The sequence below is a fragment of the Anopheles cruzii genome, chromosome 2, assembly GCF_943734635.1.
Source record: "Anopheles cruzii chromosome 2, idAnoCruzAS_RS32_06, whole genome shotgun sequence".
Classification (NCBI taxonomy): domain Eukaryota; kingdom Metazoa; phylum Arthropoda; class Insecta; order Diptera; family Culicidae; genus Anopheles; species Anopheles cruzii.
Window position 1 is genome coordinate 8,700,865 of NC_069144.1, and position 12,447 is coordinate 8,713,311.

Sequence of the window (12,447 nt, forward strand, 5' to 3'; positions counted from 1 at the left end):
TTCGTGAAATGATGAGCCAAAGGAAGGAGAAAGAACGCGTGGACGACATTTTTCTAATTAGAGGTTGATGTTATTTCCAAGTGTGTCCCACGCATCTTAACCCACGAATTTTTTTTTCTGGCAGAGACAAATCAGAAGAAAAATTGAGAGGCATTTCTCGATACCTTTATAACATTTTTAATCACACATCGGATCGAAGAAAGTTCAAACCTGGATTCAAACAAACAAAAGGAGCACGGATTGGAGTCGTGGTCGCTAGCTAGCCACAGATGGCAGGTTTATGTATTACCAAGATAAGATTGGCATGCATTTTTTTCTGCACCTCCAATCGGGGGGTCGGACTTCGGGCTCACGGATGTGCAGGCCCCAAACCATTCAATCAGAATCGGTGTTGTGTTGTGTTGAATAATCATTCAAGGAATCGCAATCGAGTCTGAGATAACGATTTTCAACGGAAATGATTACATAATAATGAATTTTAAGGACCCACAGATTACATCTCCATAAATCGTTCGGACCCTCTTTATTATTATAACTAGAAACGCCACACAACCGCCATCCGATCATAGCTCGGGCTGGGAGATCACGGCAAACCGGAGAAAAGTGCCCCCCCGGCGATCGTCTGTGGGGGGTCTGTGCTCTGTGCGAATATTTTCCGACTTTCCGACCTCTGGACCTCGCCTATTTTTTTGGGCGAGGTGGACGATGAGTCTGCCTGGGTGGGGAATGACCACTGGGGGGGCCGACCTGCTGGCCGGTAGCGCCCAGCACCACGTGTGTGTGTATGTGTGTGTCGGGGATTTATGGTTTTATGGGTGTCGTAAATGTTAGGAAAAAAGGTTTTTATAGAACACAAGACGATGCCGCGCGCGCAGCACAGAGCAGCAGCTCTCCCTCTCCCTAATGTGATGTGTCAGCTGTGGACAGTGGCCGCCCATGTCTGTGTGTGTGTGACTCTGATACCCGCGGTTGCGGTTTCGGGGCCTCGGAAGTCTTCGGCAGAAGCGGACCCGAAACGCAACCTTTCCTTGCACCGGCGGGAGGCGGCATGGCGGTGAGAGGCGGCCTCCTCATATTTAAGGCACCAAAGCATGACGATAAGAGCGCGGAACGGACCCCCGTCTCTAGCGCGCAGCAGAAGAAAAAGAGGGAAAACGCCAAGGGAAAAAGGCGAACCTATCGTAATTGAGAAGTTGACTTTAAACTGACCGTTGGTCTATTGGCAACAGAGTGCGCGCGCCACGAGGGAAACAAATAAGAAACAAACGGCGCGGCGCGCCTTATCACATAATTCACCTTCTTCTCTCCGCCGCCGCCGTCGCGTGGGTCGACGTTTCGTTTTAGCGCCGCACGACTGGTGGCCACGCGACGACTACGTGTGACGACGGTTTGTGGACTCGGTTCGCGAAAAGCACATGTCTTCCCGCCATCGACCCGCTGGCGCGACCGTTTGAACCTCTTCCGGTCGTCTTCTGGTTCCCGTTCAGATGTGCCCTCAGACCTTCTCCGCCCTATGGAGCCCGGAGCCCGGAAAACCAATCGATTGTTCCCCACGGAACCGCGGGAGAAAAAAACGGTTAACCGAGTGAATTATTTCACTTTCTTTTCAGTTTTCCAACTTGTTTTATGTGTTCCAATATTTATGCATTCATTCATGTTCTATTTTGTCCACCACAACCTCTCCGCAGGGTCCTCCGCAATGGGGCGCGAGGAAAACACACAGCAAGCAACGGCCTAGCGTGCCCAGAAGGGGAAAATTCGACGCGCCGGACATCCGCAAGGCTCCGCAGCCCAGAGAGGGGCACGACGCACCCACAGCAACATCACATATGGAGAAAGTTTATGAAACACAAACTCAAAACATTTCGTTTTCCGCGCGCGAGCGCCGCCCCCTGGACCCTGGTCAAAGTGCCGGACCGTCTGGCCATAAGAAACGCATCATTAACACCATTCCAGTGGCGGGGCCCGGCCCGGCCCGGCTGTGTGCGTTGCGTGGCGTTGTTCACGGTTTATTAGGTTCCATTTTATTGACCGAAGCCGAATGACGAAACGACGACAGCAGGCGGCGGTGGCGCAGGCCTGGGCAGCGATAATATTTCGTGTTTGAATTAGTTAGACGATGTAATTTATGGAGTTCGCGTTTGTTGTTGTTTCTGCCTGAAGTTCCTCCCAGCTTATGGAAGCCATGGAACCCGGGGGCAGATGATGGACCGGTGATGATGTATGGTCGTTCTAAAATATGATGAAACTAATCAGCGACAAACGACGCGAAACAAGCATCGGAATAATGAGTGGGGCTCCGGGCTTGGAATTACATTCATGTAGTGGCCGAAGGAAACCGAATCAACACCGAAAACCAACGAGTGCGTAAAGGTTGGTTCGGGAAGATCCGTGCAAACAGCGAGCGGCACGTGTCGAGGCGCGGAAGAAGGAGTTTCCTTCAGATAGTAACCTAACCTCAAAGAGGCAGCAAAACCGCGTGGTTCCGCTAGCAACCAATCATGGTTTACTCTGATGTTCGTCTCAACGAGCTTCACAGACACATGTTGCATCGTTGTTGTGTGGTCGGAAAGAAAAAGTGATCGAATGTGATCGAATGTGCTCGAATGTGATCTTCACCACGTGGTCTGAAAGGCTTAAATCGAGGGAGAAATAATTGTAACCGTGCTTCTCTAGGACACTATTATACTCCTTGATAAATAGAAAATAGAAATTGGTACGGAAGAACCCATCACTCTTTTACCAGCCAGCAGGTAGGGCTATATTCATCAGAAAGAACTCGCTTAAGTGTGTTGCGCTGGCACGAAAACCAGTAGAAGTCCATGAAATAAGACTTTGGGAGGTTGTTAACACTTTACAATAAGTAAACATAGGTGTAAAGCCGCGTTTAATGTAAAAAATAATGTTGAGTATTGCACTCAGCCGAGCCGGAAGCTTAGCTGGACCCATTAAAAATTAATTGTTACGATCAAATATATCGTTTCTACGACTACCAATACAATTAGGCTTTGAGTTTGGGTACATTAACCTCCGAAAAAACCAGACCCCTCCCCGGCTTATTACTAACTGGTCGTCGGGATTCCCAAAACTTCGCGTTCACAAGATGTGGACCCTTGTTTTACCCTGTCAACGAGCCCGGTGATTAAACCCCACGGACGTCAGTGTTACAGTCGCCATTTATCGCTGTTTAATCTTTATCGTTGGATTACCGCATCGTGTGATTGAGAAGTTCTGGACGTCACCCCGGGCCCGGGGATGCTATTGTGTTTGAGCGGGTGATGGTACATTTATGGTACTTGTAGGTCCAAAAACCACTAGGACCTAATCCACCACCCTAGTTCTTTGACACTTTTATTACCATCTCTCCGAGGCGGTCCGAGCCGCCATCGCCGCCTCCGGAACACCGAGAGCATTTGATCTCGCAGCAGGCGCGGCGGTGCACTGGGTTAGAAAGAGGGGAAACGGTTTTCCGTCTGCCCGGCGGGGCGCAGGCCTCGTGGTGAACATATGTTTTTATCCACTTTTTGGACGGACCGGGACGGTTTTCGGTTCGGTTCCCTCTTCGTTTTTTCCCCGGTTTCACATGTTTAAACAGATTGCACTCCGTTCTCCGGTTGGCTAGGTTGAATGTGAATAAAACAGTGTACAAACATTAGGACCTTTTTTTTGAAACTGAAAAATATGTCATGTCCTCGAATGTATCGAAATAATCGGTCGGTAAGCGATATCGGGGATGTCTAGGGTTTTTTTTCGGATGTTCACGGTTTGTAGGAGATTCACGTAAGCACCCATTTTGGGTCTGATCCTACCATTAGTGAGATGCTACTGGAGCTAGTGATCGAAGATCGCTAATCGAAGAAGGAAGAAGGAAGGAATGTCCCATCGCAGGGCACTTCAATTTTCACACTCAAGCGCATTTTTCGTCACATTTACGATTAAGTGCGGCAATCAGAACAGAATCTGAACGTGCGACTGATGGGTTGGTTTGTGATTTATGGTGCGTCGCGGCAGCGTACCATTCAATTTATTAAACTGGGTGCGAATTGAAATTCCCGGCCATTGCAGGAATAGTTTCTGCAGTTTTCTGCAGTCACCCAAACACGGCCCAAGCCTGGCACGGGTTCTGCTGCGTCGTGCCGTCTTGTGCTGCCCCCCCGCCGGGCTCGATGCATTACAAACTTCACTTTTATACAAGGTGCCCGTAATTTATAACCCCCAACCCGCGCGCGGCCACGACGGAACCGGTGCCCCGGAGCGCGGCGGCGACGTGGTGGGCGCTTATGGGTTTTGCATTTCGTTCGCGCTTTGCGTTGCATCGCGCTTTGCGTTGCATCGCGCAGCGCCCAGCGCGAACTGTAATTGCCGTCGTTTCGCTTCGCTCTCTGTGAGGTGTGCATTGCGTTGCTGCCTCGTCGTCGTCGTCGAAGCACCTGTTTTTACTGTGGCCAGTTGTTGATGGTGATGATGATGATGCGTGCACTATATGCACTTGCGTGTGCCGTTCCTTTTTTTTGCTACCGAGCATCGTACGGTGAGCGTAATTGTACGTTTTTGCGATCGATCCTCGCGGATTGAGCGACGTCCAGAGCATATGCGTTTTCAATTTTCTTTACCTTAATTTATGACACCAACCGACCGAGAACGTGCAGATCATCCCAAGGATCGGAGTAGTTGCCAAACGATCTTCAGTACAGATGGTTCAGGAATTATTTGTTTTAATTCCATAAAAGAATGGCTGCTCGCTGCACTACCAATTTATTTATTTAATTTCCCTGGCACATTAGCGTCGTTAATGGTGCCGCCGTCCGCTACCTTTGCAACTCCTTCTTCACAATCCGAACGAAGCCAGGCATCACGGCCCGCTCTTGCAGTTACTATTTTCAACGGCTATGCGCGCGCGCTCGCGCCTGTTTGGAATGCTTAAATCATGCAAATCCTGTCTCCAACACAAGACTAAGGGACGCGAATCGCGCAAACTGCGCCAATGCCACGGTAGCAGCAGCAGCAGCAGCATAACTATTTATAGTGCAAATGAATTAAGTTTTGAGGTATCACGTTAAACGCAGTTCTCTCGTAGCTCCCCATTTGTCTGTCGCTTGTGCACCCAGAGTGCCGGCAATAAAAAACACAAGAAAGCGACAAATTTCTTGCCTTCTTTCGGTGCGCTACCACAGACAGATGATCTATTCATTCCAGCGGATGTCTATCGGCGCGTTGTCGACACCGGAAAGTGGAAACCCGTACCACGGAATGTTCTATTCCTGATCAGGGCGCGCACCCTGAGCGCACAAAACACAATCGAAATTAAAGGAGCAGCATTCCGCCGCGCTGCCACGGGATGTTCTATTTTCCGTTGCGGATTGCAATGGTCCATGGATTCCAATTCATTTGCCGGAGGCATTCGGCGACCCGAAATATGTATCTTTCTCTAATTTATCGCTCTTTCATGCTGCCACTGTTTGATTGCTTCATCAGCGCTGACGTGCCTGGAGTATTTTAATGAAACACAAAATGGGTGTTCAATTTTCGACGATCAACGGCGATCGCCGGCGGCATTAATACGGTCAAGGCCATACTCCACAGTTGGGCTTGTTGGGCCATCGGTTAAAAACATGTTGCAGCTTTTCGTTGTAAAAATACGAACATAAAAAAGTGGGATATGTTGCGTGTTCTCGTCTCGTCGTGTCCCAGAAGGGAAAGGCTGCCGCGTGTCGTGTGTGTCACACCTCGCTGAGCGGCGCCCTTATCTATCCTTTATCGTATCGAACCAATGAAGCCAGAGCATCACCATCATCATCATCATCATCATCGAACTGGATCGCACGGGCAGGTGCTCGAAACGGCAGCTTGAAGAAGTAATGAGATCATCGCTAGGGTACTCCGCGTGGCGCACATGGCGGAGATGGCCCAGAACCGGTGGACCGGCGGTTAACTTTCCATTTTCGTCGTCATATTTCATTTATCGTGATAATTTATTTAGTGCCGTGCTGATAACGAAGGCGAGGCGAGACGAGGTGTACAAGTTTATCGCTCTGACGGAAACGCGATCCGTATCGTTCCGCGCGATCCAAAAGGTTTTACTTTTCTTCTCGAGATGCCTCGAGGGAATCCCAGGGCCACGATTACTCATTCGGGAGCAGAATGTCTATTCGATGCGACAGAACATTACTTACCATTCCTCGATGCAAATTCCTCGCCTATCGATATCGGACTGCACTGAAATGCACTCAATTGCACATGCAGAACTGCACCTGTTCTAGACGACCGATGGTGCCGACGGCGGCTCCAATCACGTGTCGGCTGGATTTGGTTCTGCTGCAAAGACAGAGGTGAAACAGGGGTCTCTATAAATAAACTGCTGAACTACTTTTTGCACGGCACTGTAATTTAAATCTATTTTAAAACCTGTTGTAAAGGTTATAAGCGTTTAGTTTAGTTTTACATTCAACAATGGTTCTAACTTCGTCCGTCCGTTGAGTCACGTGACACTTCGAGGTTCCAAAGCAGCACTTCCAAACCAAATGCCCCAAAACTAGAGTCGTTGTTTCGTAGAAAATAGAATCAATTTGTGCGATTTCGTTGTGATGTTTCAGGCCGATTTTATTACCATTTCCGAATGGCTGTCGCGGGAGCTCTTCCTTTCAATTAAACTCGGACAGACATTGTACATGTCAACATGGGCCAGCCACAGCACCCTTTAGAGCAAGAACGAGGGCGATACTCATAAAAATCGGCTCACAAACCGGCAGCGGCCGCATCTCGAAGACGACGTTGAGTTTGTGATCATAAATTTTAGGACCCAAGCAGCAGCAGCAGCAACGGCGGCGGCGGCGGCGGCGTAGCTCAAGCTGCCAGCGACAGACGCGTCGAGTGAATCGTGTGTGTCACGAAGCGAGAAATGGGGAGATAGTAGTAGGCCCCAGTAGCGCCCCGGTCCGGCCCGGCCCGGGCGGAAGTGCTGTGCCGTTCTCGTCTTGAGGCCGGCAAATGGAGGCTAAAATTAACATTGTCATCCGCTCTGCAGCCGCCACACAGAACCGGCACACAGAACACCGATTCACAGCTGATTCATGGCTGAGTTTATCTTTTATTGTTTTTGGGTTTTCACCCGACCCGGACCCAGAAGTTGATACTGACTTCGAGCGCAGAAGTACTGAACATTCGATCGTGCCCTACTTTAAGATATAAGAAGGCACGTTTTGTAATGATAAAAAGGGGAAACGAAGATTAGATAATGGGAAAAACTGCAAATCAGAGAGGGTATCTGTTGGGAATTTCAAAAACAGAGCAATTTGAGCGAAACTAAAACGATTCAAATGATAAAACCCTTGGAGTGAAGTGAAACTGAACAAGTGAACATGATAAAGCAAGAGATAGTTTTCAGTGTTAGTCACAAGTGTCCGCGGTTATCGGAACGGGACGCCGGTGACTAATTAACCAAATGTAACCGAACCCAATCGGTAGCCTGGCGATTATCCCTTATCTTGGGCTTGCGACCACTCCACTGTCGATTATCTGGTGGAAAACGGGAACGAAGGATGGAAGCTAGTCTATCCTGTAGTCCGGGCCGGAAACAGGTTAGAGTTCTCCAGACTGGGCCCGGTCCAATCTAGTCCAATCGTTGCCTGGGAACGGCCCGGGAATTGCCTAGCTTTTCTTATCGGGCGGTCGACAAAAACGATGGTAGATCTATTCCTACGGTTAGACGGATTGGCCGAAGCTTATCTTGAGGTGTTTAGCTCTCTCTCTCGCTCTGGCTGTCTCTTTGCTAGGCCTGTGCAGATAAGGCGCGTCGGTACCAGCATGTGGGAAGGTTCGATTATCTGCTGTTCGACGGCGGATAAGACAATCGGTCGGATGGAAAACGACACCCGTTCTAACACAAATCGGTTATGCCAAGAATCAGATGTCTTGGAAATGTAGAAGATGGACGTGCCCGGCACATTGCCACATAAATCTAATATAGGAGCCGTCCAGTGACCAATTTTCGCTACAAACTTAGTTAGTCGTTCGCACTGCAATGGTTTCGACACGGTGTGAACACATTGTCACCCCGATGTGACCGTCGGAGCTTCCGTCGGAATGTTTTCCCTACTCCGCTGGAGCCGCCGATTCTCGGAGGCTTCTCGGAGGGTTGGAAGGAAGGCAAAATTACCAATCGCATGTCATCGCATCATGTCACTCCCTTAACGCATCCACCGCTGACTCGGAATTGGTCCTGCACGCCATGCGACGGGGAGGGCGCCTAAGTTTGTCGAAAGCGATCCACCGACACACACTCCCTTTCCGGACTGCCACAGCCGATTGATATCGGGGATTTTATTGATTAAAGAAAGGACAAGTTATCGACATTTATGAAGAAATTGTTAAATGAAGGATTGGCTCGTGTACGTAGTAAAGTCCTAAAGACAAACCGAACACTTGCGAAGCCCTTCCTTGGGCGCCACAGTGAATGATAAACTTCACACGCACTGGGGCGCACTCCCCTACAGAAGGCGAAGTCCCCACGCCCGACTTTGAGCACAAAATATTTTTACATATCACATTTCACTCGCCATTGCTCGAGCTAGCAATAAACCTTCGGCGTCAGCATAAGCGCATGGCGTTATGGGCCTCCTTTTTAAACCACGACCACACTGGCGGCACTAGCGGACATCACGGAATGGTGAAGAATCGTTATGTATTTTCTCCAAAAGGAGCACGTGTGGGGACATCTGGTGCTTCGGATTTATTGAAAGTTCCGTGGCTCCTTCCCCAACCACCACGTTCACTTCTAATCTGTGCCGTGCCCGTCCCGTATGAATATTGATTTTTGGGCTCCGGGTTCTCGTTAGTTGGTTGCCGGTTGCCGTGGTTGTTACAATTCCCACTGTGTGTGGTGCTGGCCGACAGACGACAGACAAGATTTAATTTTACACCCACTTTCTGGTCCGCTCGGGAAAGGCGTCCAGGGATTTTGTCCGGGTCCGCAGCGAGGCCTGCGTAAGGATTCCGGGCCCTGTACGGCTTCAAGAAGGAGGCGTCCAGGAGGCGAAACTGTCGTTCAAAGTCGGTGACCGCTCCCAGCTTAAGCTGATTTGAGAAAAATATGGCCCGAACCTGAAGATGCCCTTCACACGTAGCTAGAAACGTTGCATAACTATCGGAATGGGATCCCCGGCTGGCCATCAGGAATGTGTCGAAGTATGACTAGACCGCTAGACGGAGCGAGACGGAGCCCGGGACTCCCCGGACCCGAAAAAAGGATCAAATCCCGCACCGCATTCGCATTCCGCGCTGATGGCGCAACTATTGAAGTCGTCCGATTGCACGCTGCCGCTCAGACGGACAGCGGAACGGACCACGAACCTCGGCATGATGGGAGTAGGGATTTTATTTATAACACGTATCGTTCCTGGTGCCTCTCCCAAACGGACCCCGCGTCTGGGGTGGCATCGAATCGTAGGGACACACGCAAACGCTGCAGCACGCACACCATCATCAGCGAGCGCCAGCGCCATTTGCCTTCGGTTCGGAGGGAACCCGATCCACACCGATTGAGGAACGGCCCCGGGGTCGGGATGACCCCGCGAGTCGACCCCGTCACGGAACCGTTTGGAAGATGCATAACTTTACATTTGTCATCGTGTGTGGAGTCATCCGGGCGGAAAGGGGTCGCCAGTCACCCCGCCCCAGTGCCGGGCGGCCGGGTCTAGAATGCTTCTGCTTCATACATTTTAAAATCGATTCAAATCGCTCCGATCCAATGCTCCGGCCGTGGCCGAGGCATTGAATCGGGGTCCGGAAGCGGAAGACGCAAGCCTTTTTTGACATTTGACAAGGTTTTGTGTAAATCGACCGAGATTTGCATGCATTACCACCGGACAGAGTCAGGGTCTCTGGTGTCTGAAAGTTTAAAGGTAGCTAAATTGTGTCCATTGCGTTTTGCGAATTTCCCCAAATCCCACTGTGCGCACGACGTAATGTCCTGACTTTACTCGGGACTTCGGGAATTGGAAACCAGAGAAAGATCATTCCAAGAGTCCAAGAGACCACTGGCATCATGAAACCGGAAGCGAAGAGGTTAGGGTCGAATCATATCGATTAGAATTGTCAATTTCCAACACCTAACCTCTGGCACAACCCCCAGCTGAGTCAGCCCCTGCCCCGGGTGGACACAATGGTTAGCTGTGGGTTATTGACGGGTTACCTTATTGGTCCGTTGAGCTGCAAGTAAAGGTACCAGCGTCTGAAGGAAAGTGAATAGTCGTGCGGGGAAGGACTCTTAGAGCACACGTGGCAGCCATTTTGGATGCTGCGCAGTTCCCCAGCTCTGTGTGGTTGTACTGCTTCAGCCACCGCAGCATCCCGACCGCCGATCCTGTGGGTCACCCCACAGGTTTTGGTGTTCTCCTTGTCTCTGCGCCCAGAGTCGCCGTTGCCATGCGCACTCTAATCTCTTCCCCGCCCCGAGATGTCGGTGTTTTGGTTCCATTATTTTTCCTAAACATCCTGATTGTGGCCAGCGCCATCGAACGAATCGCAGCGCTGCACCGCTTTGAGTGCAGCCCTCAGAGGATTTCTGTTTTTTGTTTTGTGGAACCCCCATTTCTGAACTGATACCGCGCGAGGTTGCTCTCGGTGACTTCATCTAATGGGGCCTCGATAGCGCTTGCTGTTGATGATGGGAAAGATTTTAAAACAAAACTCCAGCTGCGCGTTGGCATCGCCGATAACCTTTCACTACTCCGATCGAGGTTATCGTCGTGTGGCGAGCAAGTGCTGCTCCTTATCACTGAGAGGTGCCTTCGAATTCTGGTCCATCATGCAAGAGCTCGTGAAACACATTTTCTTGGAATGGTTGGTTTTTTTCAAAATAAGTATAATTGGGAACCGTTTCGAGCAGCTTAATTCCATACAGTCCCTTAAAGGTCCGGAGGGATGACGAATAAAACACACAAAAATACACGACACACAAAATGATAGGCCTTCCGTTGGTGCAGCCTTCGAACGGCGGCTTCGACTCCATTGCCAATTGTTTGCCCGCCGCCTGCTACGATTTTGCGAGTAATTAAACGTCATCTTGTCTACCGTTTTGTCGACTTGTCGTCGTCCCCATTGACCCCGTTGGCTTTCGTTGGCTCTCTCTCTCTCGCTCTCTCGCTCTGTCTTCGGATATCGATATGCCGGACAGATAACACGATGATGACAAGGTGTTGAAAAAACACGAAAGAAATAAAAATCCCAAACAGAACCAACGCAATCAATTCGATGGCTGGTACCGATTGCGAAATATTCGCGATAGACGGCTGTCACTTCCGGTTCCTTGGGCCCATTTCTTCCACTTCTTAACCGTTAACCGTTTTGCGCTTAACCAGGTGTCTGCTTCTGCTGGGCCTCTGTGGGGCCGCAGAGAGAGCTGCTGGAGCTGTCACCGTGGAGGGAACCGAAAGCGGATCCAGCTAGCGACAGGTCTTTCGATTCGCGACTTCGCGGCAAACAGAACAACAACTGGTGACCCCACCGAGAGACTTGTGTCCGGACCGGATGTGACGGAATAGGGTTACGTTTAGGAATGGAAGAAAGAAATTCCAATCGAGAAATGTTTAGCATTGGGAACACCAAAAACGAGTGGCATCGTCTTGTTCACCTAACGCAAAGGACAGCTCTTTGACTTCGATCCGTTTCCGGCAAGACAAACCGTCGTCGACCGTCGAACGATGAATCCTTTTCAAACAGACGTCTGCAAATAAATGTACAAAAAACGATTTGTTTTGCCTTATTACGTACTGTTCTGGAGCATGATAGAAGCGAATAAATAACACAGAGGCGTGAGCTTTCCAATCGCATTGGGTTTACCATAATTCACCCGATTCGTCCCGACACTTGGGATGGGATATGGCCAATAACTCACGTTCCCGTGCTAATGCAACTCCAACTGCATACACGATCGGGTGTGAAATAGGAAAAAAATCGGTTGCATCCATCCTTTAGCACCTTGTCGCGGGTGGTCCCGAACTGAGGAACCGTGGAAGGGCGGACTTCTTGAGACTAAGCGAACGTTTCGTTTCGTTTGCCAAAATGGAAAACATTTTTCTTACCCTCTCCGCGAATGTGACCGTGCCTAGAGTCAGACGGCCGGGTGCATTGGGTGCAGGAACTCGGAAGGAAGTGGAAGGAAATGGCAGTTAAACTCCCTCTCGGCTCTCGGCGCTGTGTCAAACAATGTCAGCGGAAAGTCGTGGAATGCACCGCGACGCTTCGCGGACGCAGATCCCTGACTGGCTGGCTGGCGGGCTGGCTCGTTGGTTGGTGACGAAAGTTATTCCATTTCCGTTACAATAAATACACCTTCCAACTGCGACTCCTCCGCCGCCGCTCCTGGGGTCCTGGCGCACCAGTCCCGCGGGCTAGAAGTTCTGGCGATTTCGCAAACCTAAGCCCGTGAAAGAAAGCGCCCGTGTCCTG